Source organism: Myiozetetes cayanensis, unplaced genomic scaffold, assembly GCF_022539395.1.
Source record: "Myiozetetes cayanensis isolate MyiCay16 unplaced genomic scaffold, myiCay2020 scf1, whole genome shotgun sequence".
Taxonomy (NCBI): Eukaryota; Metazoa; Chordata; class Aves; order Passeriformes; family Tyrannidae; genus Myiozetetes; species Myiozetetes cayanensis.
Window position 1 is genome coordinate 12,242,592 of NW_026086604.1, and position 27,600 is coordinate 12,270,191.

The window sequence follows — 27,600 nt, forward strand, 5'->3', positions numbered from 1 at the left end:
AAAGTACTGCAGACTCCATATAACATGTAGAGATTCTTTTCCTCCAAGGGGGCTGTTAGTGACAATGGACGAGCTGCCAGTTCGCTGTGGGTGGAAATCACCGGTGCTATTTCACACCCTTTGGGTGCCATGTACCCACAGTCCCCAGAGCGGCATATGAAAAGTTGATGTGATTAATGGGTATTTTAGCCCAAAACCCACAAGTGATGATTTTATGCTTATGGATAACTTCACAATGCTTACTCTAAGCCCAGATTACACTGATAGACACAGTACAGAAAGGGCACACTTCAGAACTGAAGATGCAGAACAAGATGAGCTTGAATGACTGCAGCTCCTCCTCCCATAACATTTTTTCCATGCGCTGGGAGAGGCCATGTATCGGGATGCTGGTGTAGCATATATCCAATGTTTTGTTTGGGTTGTCCAGGAAGCTGTGGCTGGTTCAAACCTGCGTGAGGCACCTACCAGGTTTTCAGTTGGCTACTGGGACTTTTTGAAAATAGGTGTAGGAGGTATCTTGGATGGAGGAACAGGTAGAGTGCATCCTTCCTTTTGAAAGGAACTGTGACAGATATCTCTCTGTGTGCAATTCCTTCCTAGAAACAACTCTAGCTTTCTCTTAAGGAGAGCACAGTAACCAGAGACAGAAGGCTGTTTGACATAGCCTGGCAGAAAAGAAAGCGGAGGTGAGTATTTGTAATATTTCCAGTAATTTTGTTAACTTCTGGTTTCTCCCACAGTGAACGAGATAGCTACTCTAAAAGCCAAACTATGCTTTTGAACTGTGTAGTGTGTGAGAGCATGTTTGCTTTCCATTCTAGGCAAAAAATGTATTCCCTATGATAATAGCTTTTCAGAGGTTTTCCTCATTACTTAAGAGAGTATTAGTTCCCTAGTCCTACAATGTTTCAGCTTTGGGCAGATAGAATAAGTAGCAGTACTGATGTAAAAGCAAATACCTCTTTGTAAAGGTTGAAGGAAGACTTCAATTTCAGGTTTTCATCTGGGATAAAATGTTGGCCTAAGTCCCAAGAGGCGTCAAGACACTCATCTCCCTCTTTCCTTCTGCACTAGTCACAGACTGTCTGCCTTTTCAAAACACTTCTCGTTTTTGTTAAAATATATACAGTACTTCAGAAATAAATAATGGTCTCTGTCCTAAGGAATGTCATCTAACTAACCCCCTCAAATGTGGCCTTGATAATGGGTACACACAGCTAGAGGGGGAGGAAAGAGAAAGCCAGGATTATAGTTGAGTAGAGTCATACTAGGAATAAACTTGTTCCTCTGTGATTTGCGTTGGGCACTGTGCCTCTGACTTGTGCACTGTAAATCTGTTTTATTTATCTTTTTCTTCCCTTCACTTTCCATTTTGTGAGCAGAAGGTCAATGTAAGAGCAAGAATAGAGAGCGTAGGAGTGGGAAGCTAGTGTACTTAGCTTTGGAGGAGGCATTTTGGGAAATGTTGCCAAATGACATGAATGATGCTATCTGTTCCACAGTACTTGAGAGACTTACAGTGACTTCTTTGTTATTTATCAGGGATAAAGAGAGGTAAGTGTAAGTGAGAGAGGAAACCATTTGTTTAGCCACTTCAGTTACTGTCCAGGACTAAGCAGGGAACATTTTTGTAATAGTGCTGTGATCATTTACAAATGTTCTCATTCCACATTAGAAAAAAATCAAGACCCTACTTTCCCACCACCACGACAATCACAAACCTTCTGAACATACAGTGAGAGATTAATGTATCTAAAAACTTGGTAGTGAAGACTCTTAAAATGTAGGAGCTCCAGATTCAGATTATTTCTCTGCCTAATTCAAACCAATGTTTGCACTAGAGCCTTAAGGTTATATTGCCTTATTACAAGGCTGTATGCTAATCAGTTATGTCTTGCTATACGTTGGACCAGAAATGCTGTCCTGGAGCTAGAAAACCTCCCTTAACAGGCAATCCATCAAAACTGATACACTAGCCTGAAAAGCTTGGGTTTTGGCAAATCAGTATTTATCAAACCAGTTTCACTGAAAAATCTTCAAGGAGTTTCATTGCTGATGGAGATTTAATGAGGCAAAGTGCCTATTGTGCATGTTAATTCTCATTGAGTCAGGCTTAAAAAATGTCTGTAGGCAAGAGAGAAAACCAAACAGTGTCCAGACATAAAAGACATAAAGCAAATACTTTGAAGGGAATGACTGTTTTACAAGAAAACTCTAAGACGACACAAAAGAATATCTTGAAAGATTCTGTTCTTTGAGATGAGCACTGGTCAGGTAACCTTTGTGTCATGCATTGCCTATTTGGAGTCCAAGTAACTTCCTTGGAAATTTGTAATTCCTTCATTTGCTTATTCTTCAGATGTTAGTAGTTAAATGTCAAAAAACTATAAGGAATACAGATATCCTGAAATAGTGTTCACCAAAAACCAGTTCTAATAATTTTTTGAGTCCCAGATCCTGTGGTTGGACTCTAGGTTAATACACTCTGCTTATAACCATGGGCTGATTCAGCCATCAGTTTTGAGAGTCTGGTGGCATCTAACCCAAACTGAGTATTAAGGAGAACTTTCCTCTTCAGTACCTTACTGCACTGAATAAATTTGGGAGCATCTGAAGGAGGAAAAAAAAATTAGAGTATTTCTCCACTTTGGGATCCTAGATGGTTTCAGTTCTCCTGGTATCAGAGGTCATGATCATTTGAGATACTTCAGTCTGTCACACCATATAGACCAATTGCAGTGGCAAAGCTTAGAGAAAATGGAAAAGGAAGAGCAGTAACACATGGTTTGCAAAGTGTAGGGAGGAAAGTAATCCTAGGGCTATTTTGTAAAACCTCATTTTTGTTTTTAACACCCTTCAATGGCTACTTGAGCCTCCATAAGGCTAAACGCACTCTCCACCAGTTGTTGTTCCTCTGAGTAAGATGTAAACAATTACTAGATCTGGATATGCCTGAAAATAACTGACAAAAAGAACCAAACTAAGGACAAAGTTCTCCAAAATGTCCTTGTTTATATGTTTAGTAAACAGAGCTTCTAGGACTCCAATGGTTATAGATAATTCTTGTTGGATGTTTGAAAGGCTTTATCAGCAGTATAGAAATATATGTTCCCCTGTCAACTATAATCTTCCTGGGTTTCTGCTGGTGAGTTTTACTCTCTGTTGAGTTGGATGTCTTGAGGGGTAGATGTGGGCTTTGTCTGGTCTGACACAGGCATGGTGCTCTGGAAGATCTTTAGATCTGCATTAGAGCTTACAACCCCTTCTTGGGATGTTCCTACCTCTCCTTTCACATTCCTATCCCCCTCAGCTTTTAGCCCCTAAACAGAAATGCTGACACAGTCTCCAGCTGTAAGTGTCTGCTGTGAGGTAGGAGGGATTTGGAGACAGCTGTTGTCTAGGGAGAAGAATGGCTGGTCAGCACTGAAATTTCAGAGAGAGCTTGGTTTGCAGACCACAGATTCAGAGAGCTGCTGAATGATGTGTGAGGTGCAGTACTGACCCCTGTACCCCCTTTTTTAAATAGACCTCGGTTGTATGTGACTTCTGCTCACTCAGGTAGCACTGCATTACAACGTTGCATTTCTAACTTTTGCACTTAGCAAAAATTCCTGGCTTACAGGGAATGTGTTATAAGCACTTTTATTGTGAACACTTGGATTGAGAATACTTCTCTGTCAGCATGCAGGCTTTCAGTTCTGTTGAAGACACCTTTGACTTAAGGCACCAACCTTCCAGAGAGGCCTAAGACAGATACATATTGCTATTGTTTTCTGTGCAATCACTCAGAGAAGCTGTCCAAGAATGTAAGTCATTCACTTATGCATTCAGAGATGTGATAGAAAGTGAAATACTCAGTGTGGTTTGTAATTGTGTTTATATAAGTGCAGCCTCTTCCTGTGTCAGAACAGATTTTTGCAAACAAGAGGGCAATGATTCAGTTCCAGGGGAAGACTGACAAAATAAACCCCAGCTTCCACTGACCTGATGCAGTGCTGAACAGTGTTCTACCCTGGGAAAATATTTCCTGCTTCATTTTCATAAATATTTATGTAATTCCTTCTGGGAAACATGGCTTCTTCAGAAAACTGAACATGCTGCTCCCTGACATAAATTTAACTGTTTGTTTACACATGAGAGATTATGGGCATCTACCCAGCCTTAGATTTTTACATTCTTATCTCAGGCATTTCTGTCTCGTAGAGTTGTTCTTCAGTCTCCTCCTAGAAATCGAATCATGTCTTGAGCCATGGAGCTTAGTTCTGGCTCTGGAATTTGAACATCCCTGATGCTCTTTGGAGAGTTGTTATTTTGGGCTGCAGAAATAAGAACCAAATTTAATGTTCTGTCTGAAATCACAGTTCTGTCTTGCATAGTTATGCCCTTCCCATTCTGGTTTGAGGCTCCTTTCTTAAAAAAATAATCATGTAAGCAATTAAACAGAGGATTGCATGGCTAATGAAAGTATTTCTATTTAGAAGCAGACCTGTACACATGGCTGTGAACTGAAATAGCACTTGTGTGCAGTCTTTTGTGTTTGCTTTCTAAATTTATAATACAGACTAGTGGCAAAATTGTGCACAAGTTTCCCCAAGAGAACAGGTATAATCCCCACTGTGACAATCTGAAAAAGGTTGATTTTGCTCTCTTTAACATTTTTTAAGAGAACAGAAAAAACTCTGACATTGAAGCACAGATTGACAGAACCTTGTACAAAGCCTTGTATTAGAGCAAAGCTGAGCTTTGCTTTCCAGCACGATCACAACCATTCCATGAAGTGGTGAACTGTGTGGGGTGCTCTGGAAAAAGCCATGTGATGAGTAGCAGACATAGTCACAGGAGATGGTAGATGTTAAGATTGTGTCCAGGATAAAACACATAAATGAGTAAATGGTACCTAGGGGATGTGCGACCTATGGGTTTTATATGAAACATGTTTATCATGCAGAGCAATGACAAAACTTCAAAACACGAGCTCTGCCAGTCCTCCAGGATCTTAGTCCACTGGTCCTAGAATTCTAGCTGTTGTGCCTTGCATTACTCATTTAACCATATAGGCTATTATTATGCAGAACATCCAAATTTATAATTACTTAGTTTCTCTTTTTATTTCCTTTTCAGTTCAAACTCTGCTTCATATTTTCTAAGTAGAGCCACAGCCAAACAGCTTTTATGACTTTCTTCAGCATTTTGTAAAAGAAACACCAACAGACCAGGAGGCAGCTACATACCCCAGAAGATTTATGAGATCATCCAGCAAAAAGGAAAGGCAATGATGTGAGGAAGATGAGAGTGGGAGACACACTGAACAAGGAAGGGTCCACAGGAAACCAGAGAAAGCTTAAAGACCTGCCTCCTAGCTCATAGTCTCCTGGCCTTGGCCAGTGCCTGAACCCTGTTACTAAATGTGTCTCAAGGCATCTGCATTGCTCAGTGAACTCTGTCTTGCATCCTAAGTTGCTTCCCTGTTGCTTGGGGACTCACAGTTTGGGTAACATGTATCGTAATGTTGGTTTTATGTATGTGTGGGTGTCTTTTTGGGAAAGAAGGAAAATTTGAACCTCATTCTCCCACCTTTTTAGTAATTGCCTGCCAGACTGTTTGGTAGTGATGGGGAGGCAGGCTGATGGTGCTGGCTTATTTTCCACTTGACAGCATCACAAAACTAAGGGAAAAAACCCCTTTACTCAGTTTGTACTCAGAAAGTTGTTTGTTTTGTTGTGTTTGATTTGGGTTTTTCCTTTAACCTACTAATGTATTAGTCTTCTCACAACTTCAAATTTTGTGTAATTAAGGAAGACTTTAAAGTGATGGGGTTTTCCTCCTCAATTTTGATTATTGCTTTTGACCTGTAATTTGGAGACCGGAAGGCTGGATTCCCCTCCCATGTCATATGCACGCCTCTGAATTACACTGAATTACAGAATCACAGAATATGCTGGAAGGGACCCACAAGCATCATTGAGTCCAACTCCTGGTCCTGCACAGGACCATCCCCAAGAGTCACACCACATACCTGAGAGTATTGTCCAAATGCTTCTTGAACTCTGTCAGGCTTGGTGATGTGACCACTTCCTGGGGAGCCTGTTCCAGTGCCCAACCACCCTCTGGGTGAAGAACCTCTTTCTAATATCCAGCCTAAACCTGCCCTGACACCACTTCACGCCACTTCCTCAGGTTCTGTCATGTGTCACCACAGAGAAGAGATCAGTGCCTGCCCCTCCTCTTCCCCTCACGAGGAAGTTGTAACTGCAATGAGGTCTCTCCTCAGTCTCCTCTTCTCCAGGCTGAACAGACCAAGTGCCCTCAGCTGCTCCTCATACGGCTTCCTCTCACAGCCCTTCACCATCTTTGTTGCACTCCTTTGGATGCTCTCCAATAGCTTAGAATCTTTCTTATATTGCTGTGACCAAAACTTTACACAATATTCAAGGTGAGGCCACCCCAGTGCAGAGCAGAGCAGGACAATCCCCTCCCTTGACCAGTCTGATGATGCTTTGCCTGATGCCCCCCAGGACACGGTTGGCCCTCCTGACTGCCGGGGCACTGCTGACTCATATTCAACTTGCCACTGATCAGGACCCCCCAGGTACCTTTCCACGGCACCACTTTCCACCATCTCATTCCCCAGTCTGTACGTACATCCAGGGTTGCCCCATCCCAGGTGCAGAATCTGGCACTTTCCCTTGTTGAACTCCTTATGGTTGGTGATTGCCCAGTTCTTCGAATTGTGGATACTTGATTAGGTGTACAGTGTAGTGTCATTATGGCTGGTTTTTAATTTAATAGTTTAACATATAAATTACAGCACTAACACAGACTGGATAAAAGGACTGCAGTGACTTCTACCATTTGGAGTAATTCACATCACTTGGAACTACTGCTGAGCTACCTCTGGCAAATAAAAGAATGAGCTACAGGGCTGTTAAAAAGATTTCTGAATAGTAATGACATTGCCATTGGTGGGAACTATTGAGAACCACAGAGCTTTCAGCCTTTTTCCCCAGCACAGGATTCTCCTAAACTTCAGGTTTTTGTTTGTCTCATAGGAAGTGACACCTACTTAGATGCTTTGCTTTTTAATCTACCTGCTCTCTGGCTGCAGCAATGTAAGTATAGATATGGAAGAAAGGCTCATAAGTCAGCACAGTATTTCTCACCACCGAAAACTGGTGCATGGTTTTGTTTAATATGTGAAATGTTATGACAGCATTCAAAAGAATTTATGAGTTTACAAGTAAGATTAAATCAGTTCCAAAGACAGTGTCGGACTATGTCCAACACTGTCAATAAAATATTATATAGCACTGTTATTTCTCCAAGGATTCTGGAGAGTCCAACTTTACTCTCATGGGATTTGCTGTCACTTTCAGTCTAAGGAACAGGAAATTGCCACAATCTGCTAGGTGCTTGCAATTTGGTCATAGCAGCATGTGCTGGAGGAAACAGTAGATCCCAGAAGATTCTTGTCTTGTGCTGTGGAAAAAAAGGTCTTACCTCTTGGGAAGTTCAAAGCACTTCCTTAATTTCTTACCAACCAGAAGCAGTTAAGAATAAACCTGAGCTTATGAGCTGTCAGATTAATGGTAAGAGATTTCCTCTAATCTTAACTGGTCCTTGGCTTTATAGCACAGAAGAGATTTGCCATGCAAAGCATCCACAGTGCTGTGTCACACATCAGTTGTTCCCTTTCCAAAGAACATCAACCTAACCAAAAGAATAAAGGCTATGGAAAGGGCAGGCAGAGTGTGAATGCACAACCCCTCATTAAGAAACCTGATTGCTCTTCTCCTTCCTCTCCTCCTTTTTCTTTTCTGGTGCAACATATGTCTTTGATTCCTTGGCAATGAAAAGTACTTCACACAATGGAGGAGGCTGTTTGGCTGATATCAGAGGCAATTCCAGCTTCATGCTGTTGACACGGTCCATTAACTGTTGAATCTGTGCAGACTCCAGCCATGCTGTTGCCTCCACATTCCTGGGCTTGGATTCGTGCCCTTCCTGCCCACAGCCAGTGTGTGTGCACATGACTGCTTGGCTGCCCACCCCAGTACCCATGCAGTGCGATGGCATGGTGCCTGCTCACAGAAGTGGGAAGCCAATTTCACAAGGGTACAGATGAGCACTGGAAGTGGATTTAGACTGGCATCCTGATCAACACTGCCTATGCCAATTCCCCAGCTGGAACTGGCTCATTTTCAATGATAACTTTGAAAATAAAATAAAAAAAAATTAAGTTTAATCAATCTGAAAGTGAATTACTGTCATTTAGCACTAGGAAGAGATTCACATGTTTTCCTTTAAGGAGAATTTGTGGTGGGGAATGAGTCAGTAAGTGTGAGTCTTTCCTTTGTGCAGAGGAAATCGTGTCCCCTGGGATGTGATGACTGTACCTGCCCTCAGGCTGTGCCATACAGGGCTGGAGCAGGTTCAGTGAGTACCACTCCGTGGTGGGGAGGGTGATGGAGTTAGAAACTGAATGCTGAGCTGCCCTTTCTCAAGGACACAAAGGGCAAGAGCTGAGATTTATTGACTAGAGCCCCTCAACACCATGGCATTACAGCTTTATACCTCCAAAGATTTGCATCAACCAGCACTTAATAAATAGTAAGGAACAGGGACTCACAGTAATAGAGCAAGGAAACAAAGGAATCAAGCAACCTTAAAAAGTAAGCAGGGATGAGAAAATGAGAAGTTATGATTTATCTGTTTTTCTAATTACATGAGATTATAACCAAACTAGAAACATCTGCTGCTTTGATTTTGCTGCTCCTGGGATTCCTCAGTCCTTTCCTCCTAAGTGGAAGATTTCAAGTGAGCAGGAACTGGCCTGAAGAAATCCATAAATCTATATTCATTACTTAGGTTTTCTGCTTGTGCTGATTTAAAGATTTGGCTGTTTTCATTTTCTTTGGATTAGCTGAGCTCAAGGAAACTCTCCAAAGGAATGTGCCATTGGTTTCTTGTTTGTGGTTTTTTATGTGATGCAATGCATTAAAACTTCCATGCAGGCAGTCATTAATTGTCAAAACCAAAAATACCCCTAAACTCCTATCTGCAATTATCCATACTGTGATATATTTGGGACACATTATGGTTTCTGTCATTAAGAAGGCCTCCTTGTAATGCCCCATCATGGATAAAACCTAGTCACAAAAATTATGCACATGGACAAAATATAAAGTGAAATTATGGGTTTCTATACTGAAGTGGAACTACCGATGGTGGTCATGCCGGACATGAATGACACACAGAACAGAACTGTTAGTAAACAGAGGGAAAGCTATAAATATGCTTAAGATGAGACATCACACATTGTTTTAAGTGACAAACTCTGTTCTAAAAGAAAGAAGAAAGATCACAAATCTAGACAGACAGCACTGCTCAAAGTTATATAGCCGCATGATTCATTCCCCAAAGAAATCAATGTCAGAATGACATTTTTCTTCAGGCAGTACTGGCAACTGCCCGTAATTTGGGTAAACTTTCTCTGCCCTATAAAAACAAACCATCAAACCAAAAGGTAACCACTGAAACAGCTACCACTCAACCAAAAAAAAAAAAGTATTTTAAACAGAGCACGACATAAAACTGCATGAGTCAATCTACCGTAAACTTTCGGCAAATAGGATGTGTCATCGAGATCGACTTCGGTGTTTCCAATGAATATAGGTTTATACAGTAGGCTTTTTAGAAACAGACCTTGCTCCAAATAGTAATTCCCTGCCTTCAATAAACCCTGACTGTCTGCAACTAGTTATTTCTCCTGTCCTGATACAGACAGCCAAAATAACTGACTTGGAAACAGAAGCCTATGGAGCTAGATTAATTACAAGGATTACATATAGTATTCAGAGCTTTTAAAACCAGAAGGAATCATTATGATGATCCCAGATGGCTTCCTACTGTTGTGGTGGGGGGTGATGTGAGAGGCAGAGAAGGCCTTGACAGTAACTAAAATATCTCTGAGCTATCAACATGGTTTCCAGCACAAATCCAAAATGCAGGCTTCTGCTAGTTACTGTGAAGAAAATTACCTCTATCCCAGTCAAAACCAGCACACCTATTGCTGTGGTTCAACCCCAGACAGCAGCTGCTTGCTCACTCTCCCACCTGAAGGATTGAGGAAAGAATCAAAAAGTTAAAAGCCAGAAAACTTGCGGGTTGAGGTAAAGACAGTTTAATAAGGAAAGCAAAAGCCATGCAGACAACCAGAACAAAGCAAGGAATTAATTCACTGCTTCCTATGGGCAGGCAGGTATTCAGCCAGGAGAGCAGGGCCCCATCACACATAACAATGACTTGGGAAGACAAATGTCATCACTCTGAATGTCCCCCCACTTCTTTCTTCTTCTAAGCTTTATATCCTGAGTGTGATGTCATATGATCTGGAATCTGCCTTTGATCAGTTTGGGTCACCTGTCCTAGCTGTGTCTCCTCCCAGTCTCCCATGCACCCCCAATTTCCTTGGCCACTGTGGCAGTAAGAAAAGCAGAAGAGGCCTTGTCTCTGTGTAAGCCCTACTCAGCAATAACAAAAACATCTCTATATTTGTGCTATATATCTATAGCACAAATACAAAACAAAGCCCCATACTAGCCACTGTGAAGAAAGTTAACTCTACCTCATTTAAAACACGCAAGCTTATGTAACGTAAGCATTGGAATTTCACTGAATGATTACTGCTCAGAGTTGCTGGTGGTGATGGGAAGATGTGTCGTCTCTAACTACTTCAAGTGAGTGAAAACACACTACAACATTCTGGTGGCTAGTTGCCATTGTTTTGTAACATATTTAGTAAGTTGTATTTAATCTGTGTCCCTGTTTAAATGAACAATTATATTTGAAGTATTTACAACTTTCTCTCAATTTCAGGCCCAAATGCCAACGTGTTCTACATCCTATATCCTAAAAAATAATTTGTGACATGATCTTGAAGTGTTACACTTCTTACCAATGAAATTTTGCAGCCCACAAGAATACATGTGTCTTTTTTTGCTTCCACTGGACAGCGGTCCTGAGGCCCACTGTTTTAGCTCGTTGCAGCATATAGTGTTCTTGATAAATGCCACAGTTATTTAAGTTGGAGGCTTTAGTCTTATGTTTGTCTTTCATGTGGGGAGGTGACTTGCAATAAAACCTCAACGTTTTACCTGAATAACCTTTGAAATAAGACAGTCAGTTTGCTTGATAATATGAAGAGTCATCACTGCTTTATGCAGGGGAAGACAATTTGGTTTCCAGATCAACCAGTGCAGTGGTTAGAGAGAGAGCTAAGATGATCCTGTGTGAGTCAGTCTAGGTCCAGCAAGGCTAAAGAGTTTAGGCACAATGCCACAGTATTGCTTAAGCAGTTGTTCCCAAGAACAGTTCAGGTCCAGAAGTTGTGCCTGTATTTTTCCTTTGGCTATGGTATCTCATACCTTAAGGGTAGAGAGTTGATTCTATTAGATTTCCACAAAGCATTTGACTTTGTTATTACATGTGGGAGAAACAAATTTCACTATTAAATGAGAGTAACAAAGCCAGGTAGCTCTTTCAGACCCACCTTTTTACACCTGATAGGCATGTCACAAGGGTTTTTCCATTCCAGGTGACTGTTTTTCTCTTACTTTGGAAAGCAGAAAAAATAAAGGGTAAAATATGAGAAAGATAGTGAAATTGTGCAGAAAGGTTTCTCTGAAGACAATTCTGTATTTTTACCCAACAATACAACTTTTTGTTCATGACTACTTTCATTTTGGCATGGCTTATCAATCTGACATGGCTTCTTTGCTTCAGAAGTTTCAAATGTTTGCAAAAAGGAAAAATCACAGAGAAGGGTTATTAATTTAATATAGATGAACAGCTTATCTGTTATCAACATCCTAAAGAGGAAACAAGGTATAATCTATTTCACTACTACTGGCACAAGACTGCATATTGGATTACTCAGTGAATAATGCTGGAGAGCAGTAAAATGGGCCATCGTTCTTAGTATTTAGTCAAGTACACAGAATTTTTCTCATTTGACTTTATTTTTTTTAAGACAGAAAATCTAATAAAAGGTAAAACCATTTTAAATGTCAGATTGCAACTACAGAATATTTCTGAGCATCAGAAGACCAGAAATTTGGTACTGTTTCCTCAACTGAAAGATATGGGGTTTTTAAGTACTAGATGTATTTGGTCACCTAAGGGCTTTTCAGCTGTGATGGAAAATTCCTCATTACCTCATTAGAACAAGTACAGTTGGTGTCTGTTGGAGAATGTGATAAATGTTAGCAATAATTCAAAGAATCACCTAAAAATCGATTACTAATATGGGTTTATAGATACAAATGTTACAAATAATTATCTTCTATGCAACCTTACAAAGCTGGGCTGTGTCTTTCCTTAGCTTCCTGAGAAAATCTGCTATCATCTGCATCAGAGACTAAAAGTGCGTGATCTTGATAGTCACTTGGGAACTATCAGCATAACCTCTGTTTTTCTGTCCTTTATTTTTGTAGTGCTCACTGACTGGAAAAATGAATAAACATGTAACTGTAAACGGCCCTTCGGAAAATCCAGAACTTTCACAAAAGAGTCATGTGGACGATCACTTGTTCCCTGTGTCACAACTTTGTGGTGGTCTGGGAAGCAAAAAAGACCTTCCTCTGGCAACCCCCAAAGACGAATAAGTTAGAAAAATAGTTGTACTTGGGTATTTTGTTTCTTGACATCAAAGCTTTTTGAGAGAGAAATGTGCTATTGTGGGACATTATTCTTTTTTCTTCCTGTAATAGCTGCATCAGACACTCAGCATTTGCTTTGTGCATTTAAAATTTGGAATCATTCAGGAAGAAAACTGATTCAGATAAGAAACCTGCTGAGGGTTCCTCTCATCCTGTAGTCAGTGGTAGTACTTTTATTGGGATAATCTGGACCTGCAACATGCACCTCATATGTGGGTGTGCACTGGAGGAAAGGAAGAAATTTTCCTCCAACCTGTGGGATGCTGTAGCTTATATTGCTTTAATTGCCAGGGTGGCACTTGGCCTACCCTCACATCTGGGAGCCTTGACCCATTTCAGCATGAAAGGTTCTTATTACTTCATCCTGAGAAGTTTTAACATCTTTGGTGCTTCCAACAGAGCTTTGAAATATTGCTCTGTGAGGAGTGTGCACATACATTTGTGGCAGGACAAAGAGGAGGGAGCTCTTAGTGTAGAAAGAAATACTTTTTTCTCTCAAAACTATTTTTCCAAAGATGTTCCCACTTCTCCCTACAAGAGCTCAGGAAAGCTGTGGCAGCTTGCCAGCACAAGCTGATGCCAGCGTAGCTCCACAGCAGTCAGCACAGCAGGAGAGATTACAGGGATGCAGGAGCTGCTCTCTGGGAAAAAGAGGCCTCTTTTGTCCCACTCTAGAAGCCCTTTCCATCCCCACTTCCATCGGTTCTCTCCATAGGCAAAAACTGCGTGTGTGGCTGGTGGCTGAGTGTGTTAAGGGTTGCTCAGACAGATTAAGGCTTCCATGTGGCTGTCTCAAGCAGTCAGCATTGATGTCCCATGGATGATGAAGAGGTGGTTGCATGTGAATGGAGTAGACTTTCTTAAAAAAATAAATTAGCAACACACATGAAAAACTCACACTTCACTTAGGTGGAAAATGAAGTCCTCTGAAGTTGGGAAATGCCAGATATTTGTCTGTCTGGCCAACCCAAACTGAGCCTGGTGTTTGTATGATCTTCAGTTGCTTTTGCCATGGACTCTCTTCCCCTGGGCTCTGATTCAGACTAAGTTAGATCTGGTTACAAAATCAACACTTGAAATTAGGAAGTATCAAACCTGGGGTTTCCCAAGTATCCTTCATTCTGAAACATTGCATGCTTACCATTCTTGCCTGAACTGAACACAGTGTCACAGTGTAGAAGAACTCCCACTGAGGCCAATAACCTGAAAGGATCAACAATGTGCATGGACTGTGTGTACCAATACAGCATTACTGCACTTAATGGATCAGCTCATTCATTTATATGTACCTGTCACTTTTCAAGAATCTAAACCAAAGGTGAGTATAAACTCCTAGACATGGGAAGGAGAAAAGCAAATAATGTGTGGGCTGTAAGCAGAATTCAACTTTTGTACTTAACAGTAGAGCAAAACTGTAAGAAAACTGGCAGATACTTGAAATCAATAGGAAGATAACCCCTCTAGCCCCAAAAATATATTATGAAGATGTTTAAAAAATAACTTCAACCATAAAGAAGACTAAATATTACAGACACTTTTTTATTAGTGAGTCTTGAACTGAGGCTTGGTTTTGGTTTTCAGAGAATCGTGGAATTGTCAACGTTTGAAGAAGCCTTTAAGATCTCCAAGTGCACCTGTTGATCCAGCACTACCACTGTAACCCCCAGGCCTCTAACCTGTATCACCCAGCACTGGATCCAGATGTCTCTTAAACATCTCTATGGTGTCATTTGTCGCTGACCTGCTGCCTAATACAAGCAGGCCCAGACATTTAGTGTTTTGCTTAATAACCAAGTAGGTGTTTACAACAAATTGTCTCTTTCTTTTGACTTTGTCTTCATGTGGATGCCTACCCCTAAGATTAATTTAATAGTAACCATATATTACAATTTTCATCCCTAATTAATTTTTCTTTTTCACAAAGAATCTTTTTCTGACATTTTGCACATTGTGTTACCAGTGGAGGTGAACAGATGCAGATGAATTGTTAAGACAGAACCCTTCCACAAAATGTAGTTGAATTGTTAAGACAGAGACCTTCCCAGATGGCTCTTGTTCACTGTAACATGCTTACTAAATATGACAAAGTTTTCTGCATCAGCAGCGCTGAGTCTGAGTGTGTTGACCCCTTCTCAGTAAAAGCTTTTTGACACAAGTGCCCAAAGGCATGTGAGTTCCAGTTGTTTGTAACTATAAACTACTGGTTAAAACTGACTTGAGTTTTGAAAAGATTTTACCGTAAAATATTTCCTTGTCTGAAGCAGAATGCACTTGACAGCATTTTCAGACTAAATGTACCTAAGCATCATTTTGATGTATTTCAATATTAAAGAAACAGCTTAGTACCTCCATGGGAAAAATTGTTAAAATGGTTTTTTGTTTGGTTGGTTGATTTTGCTTTTGGTTTTTGCATGTTGGCTCTTTGTTTTTACTTTGTTCACCAGATTGTTCTCAGCTGGTTTATTTGTTTTTTCAGCAAAATTAGTGCACCCCTGTGTTATTCTGGGAATACAACTACTCCTGGTACTGGTGCAGAGCACACACATGTGACTTTACCCACATTCTTCCCTTATCTTCAAAGCTCTTCCAAACTGTGTCTTTAGTCCTTTCAGCAGGTATGTGTGGATTAAGATAAAAGTAGGTAGTTCCCATACCTGGAGAAACATAAACATGGCAAGAGAGGTAGCACTGCTTCCATGCATGTAACAACTACCACATGCCTAAAATTTTTCTGTGACTTTTAGTAAGCCAGCATTTAAAGTGTAGCTGGCTCTGAAGTGAAATCCCCTTAGGAACTGCAGGTGGGCAGCCTGTAACACCTTCATTCTATCAGACTGAGGAAAATAGAATCTTTTAATTGTCAGTCAAGTATCACAGCTGGCTGATTTCACACAGAGACTGTCAAATATGAGTTTGTGTGTTCTGCCTTAACAACCCTTCCTTGTCAGTTTTATTATGTTTTGCTCTTACTTTCAATTTTCCCTTCACTGGAGAAAAAAAAAAAATTGTTTAGTTATTAAGACATCTCTTTCTGTCTTGGAGAGATCCTGTAAAAATTTTTCAGGTGACTTGTACACTTCCCCAGATACCTCTTGTAGAGTGTCCAGTGATCTAGAAGACTGAGGGGAAACAAAAGCAGGTTGAAATCAACTTAACACTCTTGAGCCTCTGGAGCTTATAGGTTAAGCAAAAAATAAGAGTCCAAAAACATGAATTAAAAAATATGAGTCAATCCTGATATAGCTAAAACACAACCCCAGGGTCTTTGCTCCCAGTGAGCTTCTTCATACTCTGAGCCAACAATTTTACACCCATGGGGCCACTTCTGTTACTTGTAGCGTATTAGTTTCTTTCATAAGTTTAATTAAAATTATGTGTCATTAACTACTATGACTAAACTTTTGTGATAATTCAAACCTTGCAGGCCAAACGTACGAAAATTATTGTTTCAGTAAGGTCTCAGTAAGTTTGATTAAAACCTGCTACACTTGAACTTGTTGAGCAGTTTGGTCAGGAGCTGAGTTGGAGAAAACTCTCTACTTTTCCCAGAAAGCTGTCTTTCCAGTATATGAAGAAGTGTATCATCTCTCTTGGGGATTAAAAAAAAAAAAAAGTAAGTTTTAGCATGACATATTATGTAACAGTTTTGCCACATTATCTAGTGATCTTATGTTAAAAATAAGTACTTTAAAAATAATTCATGGAATGAGATTGAAGCACAAGAACTGATAGATCCAGTGTTATGAGGAGAGCTGAAAGAAGCAGGTCTGTCTGCAGTCACTTCATCTCATTTCAATTAGGACATAGATATTAAAACCACCTGAGTAGGTAATTAAAATGTGTGCAGTATTTTGAAATGCTAGGGGTGTCCTTATCCTGATATTTCTACAGACAAAATGCATTGCACCAAAAGAAAAAAAAAACAACTAAAGAAAATAATTGTCAAAATGCAGTTTAAAGAATGCTGTGGGATTTTTGTTTTCAATATAATTGCTATTGTTTATCAGTACTTACAGCTCAATTCAATGGTAAAGGAGGAGATAAAATGTTGATACACTTAAGTGTCAAAACCTTTTTCTTTCACTTCCACAGGCATATGTTTTTGGTCTACAACTCACTAAATCTGTTGGGTATGGCAGTTTCTTTGAATATTTGATGTGGGTTTGTGGTAACTGCAGTACAGAATTTAGTTAAGAGTCATAAACTCTACAAATATGTTCAAAATGACTACAGATCTTCCATTCTTCTTTGGCTTCCCTTGACTTTTCCATTAATTTCTCTTGATCCCTACTTTTTGCAAGGTCCATAGTTATGATGTTAAAATTCAGAAATTATTTTTTCACTGTCTGTTCTGTATTCCATCTCTTAGTTTCATCTTGAAGCAATTTTGTGCAGCTGTTTGCCTAAATTTTGGTTGTATGTCTCACATAATTTTTGTTCCTTCAGTAGGCAAAATCAATATTTTATTATATCCATGAGATACTTAATTAGGATTGCAAGTGTCCTCTTGATAAGTAAGTTTCAGCTTTGCTTTTAACATACTGTATACACAGTACAATTTGTGCTATTAAGTAGCTCTCTGTATCAGAAAACAACAGTTTCAGGCTTTATTTTAGGTCTGCCCATACCTACAGGATCATACCTACCACGGGATCATGCAAATGAGGTTCTGTTAGATCCGTTAGATTCTGTGGATCTGTTGGATTTGTGTAGGGAAATAATTTTGACAAAAGAGATACCATTCTGTCAGTGTACTAATGAGAGGAGGAGCAGTTTCTATGGCTGAAATGCTGCATTAGAGTTCTGGACTCAGCAAAAGAGTTGATTATCTACAGAAACATTATTCAGTTACTCCATGTCACACATTAATCTTTCTTCAATAACTGTTATCAATTTTTCCTATTGTATTGATATAAGATAGATATTGTGAGCAGGTAGAAGGAAGAGGCACAGGACTCACTGCATTATCAAAACTCTCTCCTTCAGAAAGTAGAAGAGAAACCTCTTTTAACATCATGAGTTCCTTATTGTTAAATGGAACAAGAACTGAGGTAAAAAAACACACCCGAAATTCATTACACATCTGAGATGTCACTATTTTCTGTATTAGGATTTTGGTCTTTGTCCTTTCATCTATGGGCAGATGTGGCTTTCCCTTGCATGAATGCAAGGTGTATTTATGGTGTCTGTTTATGTATTTATTTAGCTGATTAACTGTTTTTAACAACTATTAATTAATCTGGTCCCTGTACTTGCTTAACAACGTAAACAAAGCTCTGGAGTTCACTGGAATTCCTCAAAACCCAAGCATTTTGCATTCATTTCAGAATCAAGTTCTTAGTCCTTTTCCTTGTATCCTGCTTTAGTATAGCAATTTTTGACACTTGGAGTCAGCTTCCTTCACCAGAGAATTTGTTCAGAGTATATATGTGCTGTGAGGAGACGTTTTCATTGCAATGATAAATCCCTGAAAGTGGAGTTTGTAATGGAAATTCTGACTGCTCTTTAAATGACCATGGAACCAGAAGGCTTGGCAACACTCAACAAAAACAAGGGCATATTTTAAAATTAGGCCTACCATTCTTACCTTCTTAAGGACTAGAGGGAATTAAATGAAACCTTCAACCTGGAGAAAAGCCAGGAATGCTGACTGTATTGCACAAACTTGATCTGAGACCTTAGATAAAGTCAGTTTTCTGAAGATCTTACAGTCTACCTAGGATCAGACAGCCAGGGGAACCCTGGACATAAAACAAAGGTCCACAGGAAGTGGCATTGTGATTCAGAAGATGACATTCTTCACCCTGAGTCACTCAGGCGCTGCTGGGATGCTCTCCTGCAGGTAAATTCCAGCACTGAGGCTCTGAGCACTGACCACTGCAGGCCGTAAAATGTTCGATGACACTTGTCTCAAGAATAGCAGCATCCATCCTGGCTTTTGGCTATGTTACAGACTGGGTAATTACTTTAAAGTTCTGGTTGCTTTAATTGCCTATGGTTCTTTTTCTTATAATTCCTTCCCTTTGGTCTATGTCATGCTGCTGGCACTGTTATAATTGCTCCTGTGTTTCCAGGGGTGACTGGCTTTGTTTTATGCCCAAGGAGACCTGGCTAGATTTCATTCATTGCTGAGTTGCTACTTCTGTCATGCCTTTTTAGCTTGTGACACCATTGAAACAAAAGCTCAGCTGCCTCTCCTGTTTGGAAAGTGCCCAGCCTACTAGGATTCATATCCAAGTAAGACTACTGCTAATCTGAGGAAGACTGGAAATTTGTGCTATGCCAGTAAATAAAAATAATCTTGACAGAGCATCACAGGCATCAAAAAGCACAAAGTACATAGGGAGAAGACTCCATTCCCACACAGCAGACGTACTGAGCTTGAGTCAGTTATATTTTATTTCTAGTGCATATTTTAGCACAAAGAGGAAATTGTCAGCCACATGTATCTACACCAGGAACACTTAGCACATACTCATAAAGAATGAGCAATTACTGTACTCTTGAAGGTTATTTTTAAAATAAGGAAGTTCCTTCTTACAGTTATGGAATAATAAGCATTGAAAATAATGTTAAGGACAAAACTAGGTAATAGAAACACAAATAAACTTAATTCTCCTAAACTTCAGTTGAATTGTTATCTAGAATGCTGTAATAATAACTGATTTGATTTCTTTTCAGTGGAAACTACTTAATCAAATACAAATATTAGAATGATTCCAAGGCTCAGAAATCACACACCAAATATCTGGTTTCAGTAGATTTTTAGGGTGGCTTATAATTGAAATGCTGATAGAACTTTAACCATTGCCTTGCTATCAAATGCTGCTATAATTTCAAATTAACATGCCTTATGTTATCTGCTAGCTCAGCTACTTGCTTTGCATTCATTATGATATGTGAAATGCTGGTCCCTTGGTCATTTTAGTAATTTTGATGTCTGCAAGTGGAGTCTTTGCGTTTTTTCTTCTGTTCAAAGCATAACGCAGAAAATACTCTTTATCTGTTAGAAACCGGATCTCAGTAAATGCCGTGTTTTTACTTCATTTCAAAGAGCTGAGAGTACACAGTGACTCACAAGACACGTTGGCACCTGGCAGAATCATGTCCTAGTCGATCTGTGTGGTGCTTGGTGGTTTCAGCTGGCAAAGAGTCGTGCAAATATTGCCTTTTATTGTATTATACATTCCAATCCAAGTGGTTTTGCAGGCCTTGAAGTTTGCTTTAAGATCCAGATTCAAGTGTTTTTGAAGAATTAATGTAAAAATCCTTCAAGGTACCACATTTCTTGGCTTTCAAAATGAAAACATGCTAACTGTAAATTTCATAAAATTGTGGTGAAGGAAAATGAAGCAGTTGCAACTCAGAGCAGGTTCAAAATCTCTAAGAATCTTAGTGGACCTTTCAGTACACATGCTACTGAGTTAGAGGTCTATTTCCAAGACCCAAACACAAGGCATTTAATGTAAAAACTAAAAGAAACCCCTCTGATATTGCTATAATCAGTAATTATTTTATTCAGTTGTTAAGTAAGGGGCCAGCCTGCCCTTGGCTTTCACCAGAATTTCCACTAAAGACAACAGAATATTAAAACATTCAGCAAGTATATCCTCTTGCTTTATTTCCTTGGTTATTTTGGAATACTTACAGCTTTCTTATGCGTGTACCTATGTACTTATACATGTCCTTTTAATACTTTAATCTGAACTGGGTTTATAGTGTCCTTTTGCAACTATTGAACAGCTGTCTAGTTGCTCATTTTGTGCAAAGATTACAAAGGAAGCTGATGAAAGTAGATCTTAAGGCAAGAACTTGAGAAAAGCCTTAAGAACATATAAGAAATGCAGAATTTTAACATGAAACCTGAGTTTCAGGTATATTTCAGGTTTATCTTTTCTGGAGGTGTGGCTTGCCCTCATTGTAGAGTTGGTTTCAGTTATCCTTTTAGAGCTGGCTTTAAACCCAAATCTATATATCTCTACATTATGCATAATGGTGCTTTTAACTCGAAATATTGATCTGCCAGAGAGGTTAATCTGAGCTTCAGCTAACACAACTCTTCAGTTATTAACAGGATACAAGCTGCCTCCTCTTCTTTGTTCTTAGTCTTTAAATGCCTGTCCAGAACTTCTCTCTTGCACTAGAAGGGTCTAGAGTTTACCTCTCAATTCACTCAGCAGCATTTCAGACCCACATTTCAGCCATTCAAAGACTGAGGACAAGTGCTGTCCAAAGAAGGGCAACATGTCCAGAGAAGTGCAATGGAGCTGGTGAAGGGTCTGGAGCACAGGTCTTATGAGGAGCAGCAGGGGGAGCTGAGGTTGTTTAGTCTGGAGAAAAGGAGGCTCAGGGGGACATTATTGCTCTACAACTACCTGAGAGGAGGTTGTAGTGAGGTAGAGTTTGTTCTGTTCTCCCAGGTCAGTGACAGGACAAGAGGAAATGTCCTCAAGTTGTACCGGGAGGGAGGGGGGGGAAAGGGGGATTACACTGGATGTTAGGAAAAATGTCTTTGCTGAAAGGGTGGTCAGGCATTTGAATAAGCTGCCCAAGGAAATGATGAAATTACCATCCCTGGAAGTGTTCAAAAGGTGTGTGTTGATGTGGCATTGGGCACTTGGTTTAACAGTGAACAGTGATGCTGGGTTAATAGTCGGGATCGATGATCTTAGAGGTCATTTCCAACCTTAACGATTCTGTGATTCTACTGCAGCTCCAAAAGGCTTTACACCACACACAAGTGACTCCAGTCCAAACTAAGTAGTTTAGGTGTCACTTCACAGTGTGTCCACCTCCACTAGCAGCAGGTTAAATTGAGCTTAGCTAACAGAACACTGAAGTAAGTTGTTCTCGAGTATTCTTCAAAGTGTTAGTGAAAGTCAATTAGCCTTACATCCTTCCATGCTTTTCAGCACCTATAAAAACCAGACCTCAGCTCATTTTCTGCATTCATTTGTGCTTGATAAAAATTCAATATTTTTCAAAAGCAACCTCCAAGTGAAGAAGGGACACAGAAAAGTGCGAATGCCAGGGCCTCATCTACAGGTTGCATATTAAACAGTTTCTAAATGAAAAAGTTGTTTGCTGTGCTATAAAATAAAGGCATCTTTCTGCAGACCTACAGCCCACCGGAACAAGGGGACAGGATGGAGTGTGCCTTTTCCAGTATTCTCCACCCACTGACCCAGAGCATGAAACCCACAGAGTTCTTGGAACTGCAAACAGTGTTTGAATTCAGACTAAAACTGGAAAACAGAAACTGGCCTTTTTTTTTTTTTTTTTTTGAGTCACATCAGTCAATGCTATTTACAAAATCGGTTTATGGAGACCACAGGTGGACACTCTGACTCATTACACATGAATACTAAATATATCCAAGACAATCTTGGAAAATCCCATAAAGAAAGAGGGAATAGCCGTCTGATTTTTATATTTATAATGTCGGGTTTTGGATGCCAGTAATGGAAATGACATTGTTTTCACAAAAAGCAGGTGAGGAACAGTAAGGGACTGAATGATTGCCAGGCTACATGTGGCTGGAAGGAGAAGGCAGCTCTAAGCTAGACGTGGGGATGGGTTTGTCCTGCTGCCGTAGGTTGCCGTTTGCATTTGTGGCAGGCTGTGGTGAGGTTAGCAATGCATTCCACAATTGTCAGGAGTTAAGCAAATGTTATGTCCCTTCGGCAGGGTGAAAAGCACACCTGCCCAGGAAGCCAGTGTAGAATTCGCTACTGTCTCAACCCTGCGTCAGTGCTACATGGAGAATCTGAGTAGTACTTATGGCCTCATATCCTGCCACATATTTTAGTCTCTCTGATCTTGAAAACCAGAGAGGTCCAAGGTCTGTAATATATACAGGAAATCAGATAATGGATCCCTTTATGTTGTCATCACTGAATTCTGTCTTGATGGATGTTTCAGTGCCAAGGCTTTTCTTATTTTCACTGCTGAAGGAGAGATATTGCTGGACACCCTGCAGTCCCTCGCTGAGCCCTGAGAAATGTAGCAGCGTAAAACTGAAACAAGCTGCAGCAGTTTTACCATGAAAGCTTACTTTTTATGTAAGCTGAGAAACAAGAGCTTCTGTTAAGAAGAGCTAACTGAGGAATAAATCAATGATTCTAATCTATAACCTTTCCTGAATGACCAGTAAATAAACTTGATGCCAAAAGGAAATTTTTTACTTACAGATCACCCAAACCTGTAAGCTATTTCCCAAGCCAAATTTTGTCAAGGTAGTGCAGGACAGTTCCTCACTATTCCCCTCCTGGAAACATCCCTAGGACTAGAAAGAACTTCTCTGTCACTGCTGTCTGGTTGGAAATCGCAACATGTGGATGTCTGTGAACGCAAACACAATGAGAAACTACTGATGCAAAGTCAAATGAAGTAGTCACAGTTATTCAGGTCAAATCCGAGCAGCAGACGTGGTATCACTTTTTTGTGAAGGCAGTTTGTACCAAGTGGTTCATTAGCTGAGCCAGCGTAATGGGAATTTATTTGTGGACTTAAGATCTGCTAATTTAGCTTGGCTTGCTGATCCTTTAGCAAAATAGACACAACTTCAGAAAAGTCACTCTTCTGGTAACCTGAATGACTAAAGTTCCGGAGCTGGAGGTGGAAATACCCAACTAACCTATCTGCTTGGCTCACTGCAGTCAGTCTCTAATGAGCTCTCCATTTATTCTGTGTGTCTCTGTAATGCTCCTTCCAGCCTGCGGCTAAAGTGCTTCTAATGGCAATTTCTGTTTCTTCACTGCTTTCAAAGGAGTTGATTCTTCAGCGTATTGTGCTCTTTTCCATCTATTCAACTTTATTGCTATCTACTGCAGTAGGCTTAAACAAAAATAAAATATTTCTTGAAACATTCAGGATGTTGTTGTTGTTGTCTGTTGAGTTAACTCCTCACCAGTGTAGAAGACACAAACAACACAGCAGAAATGGAAAAGTTTATTGCAAAACCAGAGGGATGGCAAAGTAGTATCCCTTTTTTTTTTTTTTTTTTTTTTTTTCTGTGGAAGAATGAGCTTCTTTGTTTCAACCTTAGGTCCAGAAATTTTTACAAACTCCCTGTCTGCAAATCTTGGTTCTGCACTGATCATCATAGTCATATGAAATTATTTAACAGGTATCTTATTGCCAAGGTCAAATGAAATTATTTAATAAAAACTTGAAAGTGAAGTTACCAGCTCATCTCTCATTGAAACACTGCTTTGGCTTAAAAGAACCTGCTGAGTTGTAAGAATGAGAAGGACTGGGCATTTTCCCAATAATAAGATGGCAATAACAGGAAAGAATGCTTGGCTATGTTATAAGGTAAGTGAACAATGTATCCATGAATTTTACATATTTATATTCTTAAACACTTCATGGTGACTTAGGTCTGTGGCTTGTTTGAAATTACCTCGTGCAGGAAAATCACATAGGTGGTCTGCAGCCATCACTGAGACTTTTTTAAGTACCCCCAGCAAAGTAAAGGGAAACTAAGTCTTTTGGTGGGGAGGAGGTGGAAAGGAAACTTTTTTAGGGTAAAGAGTAATTTTATGTGCTTTACTATGTTTCATTTAAAGCTTTGTAATGGCTCTTCACTTCAATCCATTTCCACTCAGTGCACATTTTGGTCTCTGTTACAAAGCAGCAGAACTCCCAGAAGGTTTGCTCTCTTTTATGAGGTAAAAGGTCAAAAGCCAAAAAAAGTTTGAGTGTTTTGATACTGAATAGTTTAAAGCTAATCCCTACTTCAGAAGCAGAGTTCTCTCACTACTGAGCTACTAGCTATAGGTCTCCTCATTGCTGTCTCTCTGGACTCATGAATCTCAAATTCAAACTACAGTGTCCGGACCTCAACAATAAGCAATACTGCACTCCTTACTGAGTGTCACTAACATCATGGTTAGACTCTCTCCTGTGAAGCAAGAGCCATGGCCTTGGGCTCTGTTGCCCTAAAAGGTCCGTATGCCAGTTCTCCTACTTGAGCAAGTACCACACCCTCAGAGTTACTGTGAGGCTTTCCTCTTCCCGTCATCTTTAAATGAAGGCGGCTGTGACTGCAGGTCTCAGTGCACTCCCCTTGTGCTGTGAGCACACTCAATGAACCAAGAAGTTTATGGCTGCAGTTTCCTTTTGTATGAATCCCAAACAGCCCTGGGCAGGAGATGCTGAACTCTGACAAGGTAACAGTTCTTGTGAGCAGAAGTAATAACTAGAGGTGCTCATCCAGTCACAGGTATAGATTAAATGCAATTTTCCTCATCATTTCATTGCATTTTAGGATTTTAATTGCTATTAAAATACAAAGCTATTTACAGGACTTCTGAGGCCCAGAGTTCATCTAAGTGAGTAAGAATGTTCTGTATTTTAATGAAAAAGGGATGAGATCTTTCAGAAAAGAATCAAACCTGTTCTTGTCTTAAAGGCAATTGTTCTTTGACTGCTCTGGCTGCTCTGCATCCTTCAAAGGAGACCACACTGTGTCAGTTAAATGATTGAAAAAATAGATTTTTTTAGCAGACAGTGTAGAGCTGGACTCTGCAAAGAGTTTTAAACAAAGTTGAGACACCACAAAACTTCAATTCAGTATGAATTATTCTTTGTGCTGCTTCCACTAAGGAAAAACGAATAAAGTATTTCCTGTGCTGAACACAAAAAATTCTTCCCACTTTTGCTGCAAGGGATCTGTGTTTCGTTCAAAGGCTTTACTTTTTAAACCATAAAATTTTCCTGCTAGACACTGTGTGTGTGTTTGCTGTGTTTGTACGAGGGAGCAGCTCCTGCTCAGGCTGGAATGACACCCTCCTTTTTTTCTTGTCTCTACTTCGATGACTGGTGTCAACCCATGAATCAGGAAAAAGACATACTACCAAAAAGCAAAGAGAGTGAGTAAGTAACTCATGAACACTAAATTCCAGAAATTCCCTCAGCTTAAATCCAAGTTTCAGTGGTAATGACAAGAAACTAGCACAGCCAAAGCCAGCACCTAAGGACCAGGAAACAAGCTGATCGGATCTCGTCCCCTATTGACCATCTAAGGCAGCTATTAAGTATTGTCAGATGGAAATTCCCAGGGACAGGGCCTGATTCACTATTTCCCAGAGTATACTGGTGTCTCATAAGTGGAATATAATAGCATAATGCTGTTTGTTCTCACAGAACCTACTGAACACTAGCTTCTTGAGTGTACTGAACAGTTATTTACTCAACTTATCGATTACACTGGAGAAATGCAACACCTCTTTAATTTAATGCAAAGCAGTGGCTTTGAGTATTTGCATGTGCTGTAGTCAGCAATGATTAGCAGCTTACATATCTCAGCAGTTTCTTTTTTCTTCCTTAAATTTAAAATAAAAGGCAATGGAAATTTAATACTCTGATCTGTGTTCTTCCTTTTACCCACATAATTTTTCAGGTTTCACTTGCAAGCCTCCCTTCTTCTGTCACTAGAAAAATTATGTCAATATCCCACACTACCTGATGCATCCTCTTGCCATTTTATCCAAAGAACAGAGAAAACATAGATAAAGTACTAACCAAAGTGTGTTGGGCCTGGAAACAGCATAGTTTGCAAAACATGTTGTCTTTATTGTAATTTACAGGAATTGTCTCAAAGTTAAAAGCCTGGGTGTGTGCAATGATCTCACACACCAGATGTTGCCTCTAACATACAAATATTGAAGGAGCTTTGGCAATGTGTTGTTTTTCCTGAGTATTGGAGAGAGAAGAATCATAAAAAAGTCTGAATTTAAGACCTCATTAGGGTTTTCCTGTAAGGGAGGTATGATAGAGAACATGGAGAACACCGGGAAAGCTGAAAATTTGAATCAGAGATACTATCTGCACTGATTTAAAAAAAAAAAAAAAAAGCAAACCTCTTAAAATAGAGTGGAATGCATGCTTGTGTTTATTTGTCTCTTCAGTTCCATAGTTCTATGGAATGCAGTTCTAAGTAGTTGATTCACAATTAAGAAAGTCTTCAACTGAAATGATTGAAGGTCCATTGAGTTTCTTTACTGGAAAACCCTGTCATCCACCAAAACTTTGCCCAAGAAAGGAAAACACCGTTGCAGTTCCAGTGTGAATTCCACTGCTTAATGAATTTAAATGCCTACCAGTCACTGGGAAAGTTTAACCTTGGGATACTTTGTTCAATACTTTTCTAGTAGATAATGAATGCCTGAAGAGAAATGTTTGATACTATGCAGTCTCAATATCTTTAATAACAAATTCATGGTGGTGTGATATACCTGTGGTGAATGTAGGAAACCAGAAAAAAGGGCCACAATTACCAATCCACTTCTTAGTTGTGACCATTGGCAAGAACTTGCAATGGCTACAGAAACAGTGCCAACCATTCTTGGAAGAAACACCAGGACAGAGGGCAATTAATACAGCTTGTTTATTTTCTGGCAGCCTGCAATACATATTGGGCCACTGAAGGAGAGCCAGAGGCTGCTTTAATCTTCAAGAATTAGCAATAACATGCTGTGTCAGAATTTTAGAGATTGGACTGAATCCACGTTAGCTTTACTGCTCTTACAAAAACATTGAGACCACATGGATGCTAGTATTTTCCTGTACATTCATAAATGCCACTCAGATTCTGACACTGAACATCTCATTTATTTCAATTCATTTTATTTTATTTCATTATTTCATATTTTATTTTTTCCCTGACAGAGTTATTTATCCTCTGCTCAAATCTGCCCCCTGTATTTCCTATGACTGAAGAACACAAATCCTTTTATCTTCTGCTTCTGACTGGAAGAAACAGCCTCAAAAGATCAAGAAACAGATGGACTGATCTTGGTGTTTCTCTCAGAAATGAAGGTCTGGTTGCCAGTGGCTTTAGTTTCATTGGAAGAGGCAGCTGCTATGATATAGCAAA

At 39.8% G+C, this 27,600-nt stretch overlaps 1 long non-coding RNA gene across 1 annotated transcript; it reads left to right on the plus strand.

The window, feature by feature from the left end:
- Positions 1 to 465: 465 nt before the first annotated feature.
- Positions 466 to 8,024, plus strand: LOC126635105 (uncharacterized). The gene is made up of 2 exons (XR_007627525.1): positions 466 to 689; positions 5,125 to 8,024. It is a non-coding gene; the product is annotated as an uncharacterized LOC126635105 (long non-coding RNA).
- Positions 8,025 to 27,600: the final 19,576 nt, after the last annotated feature.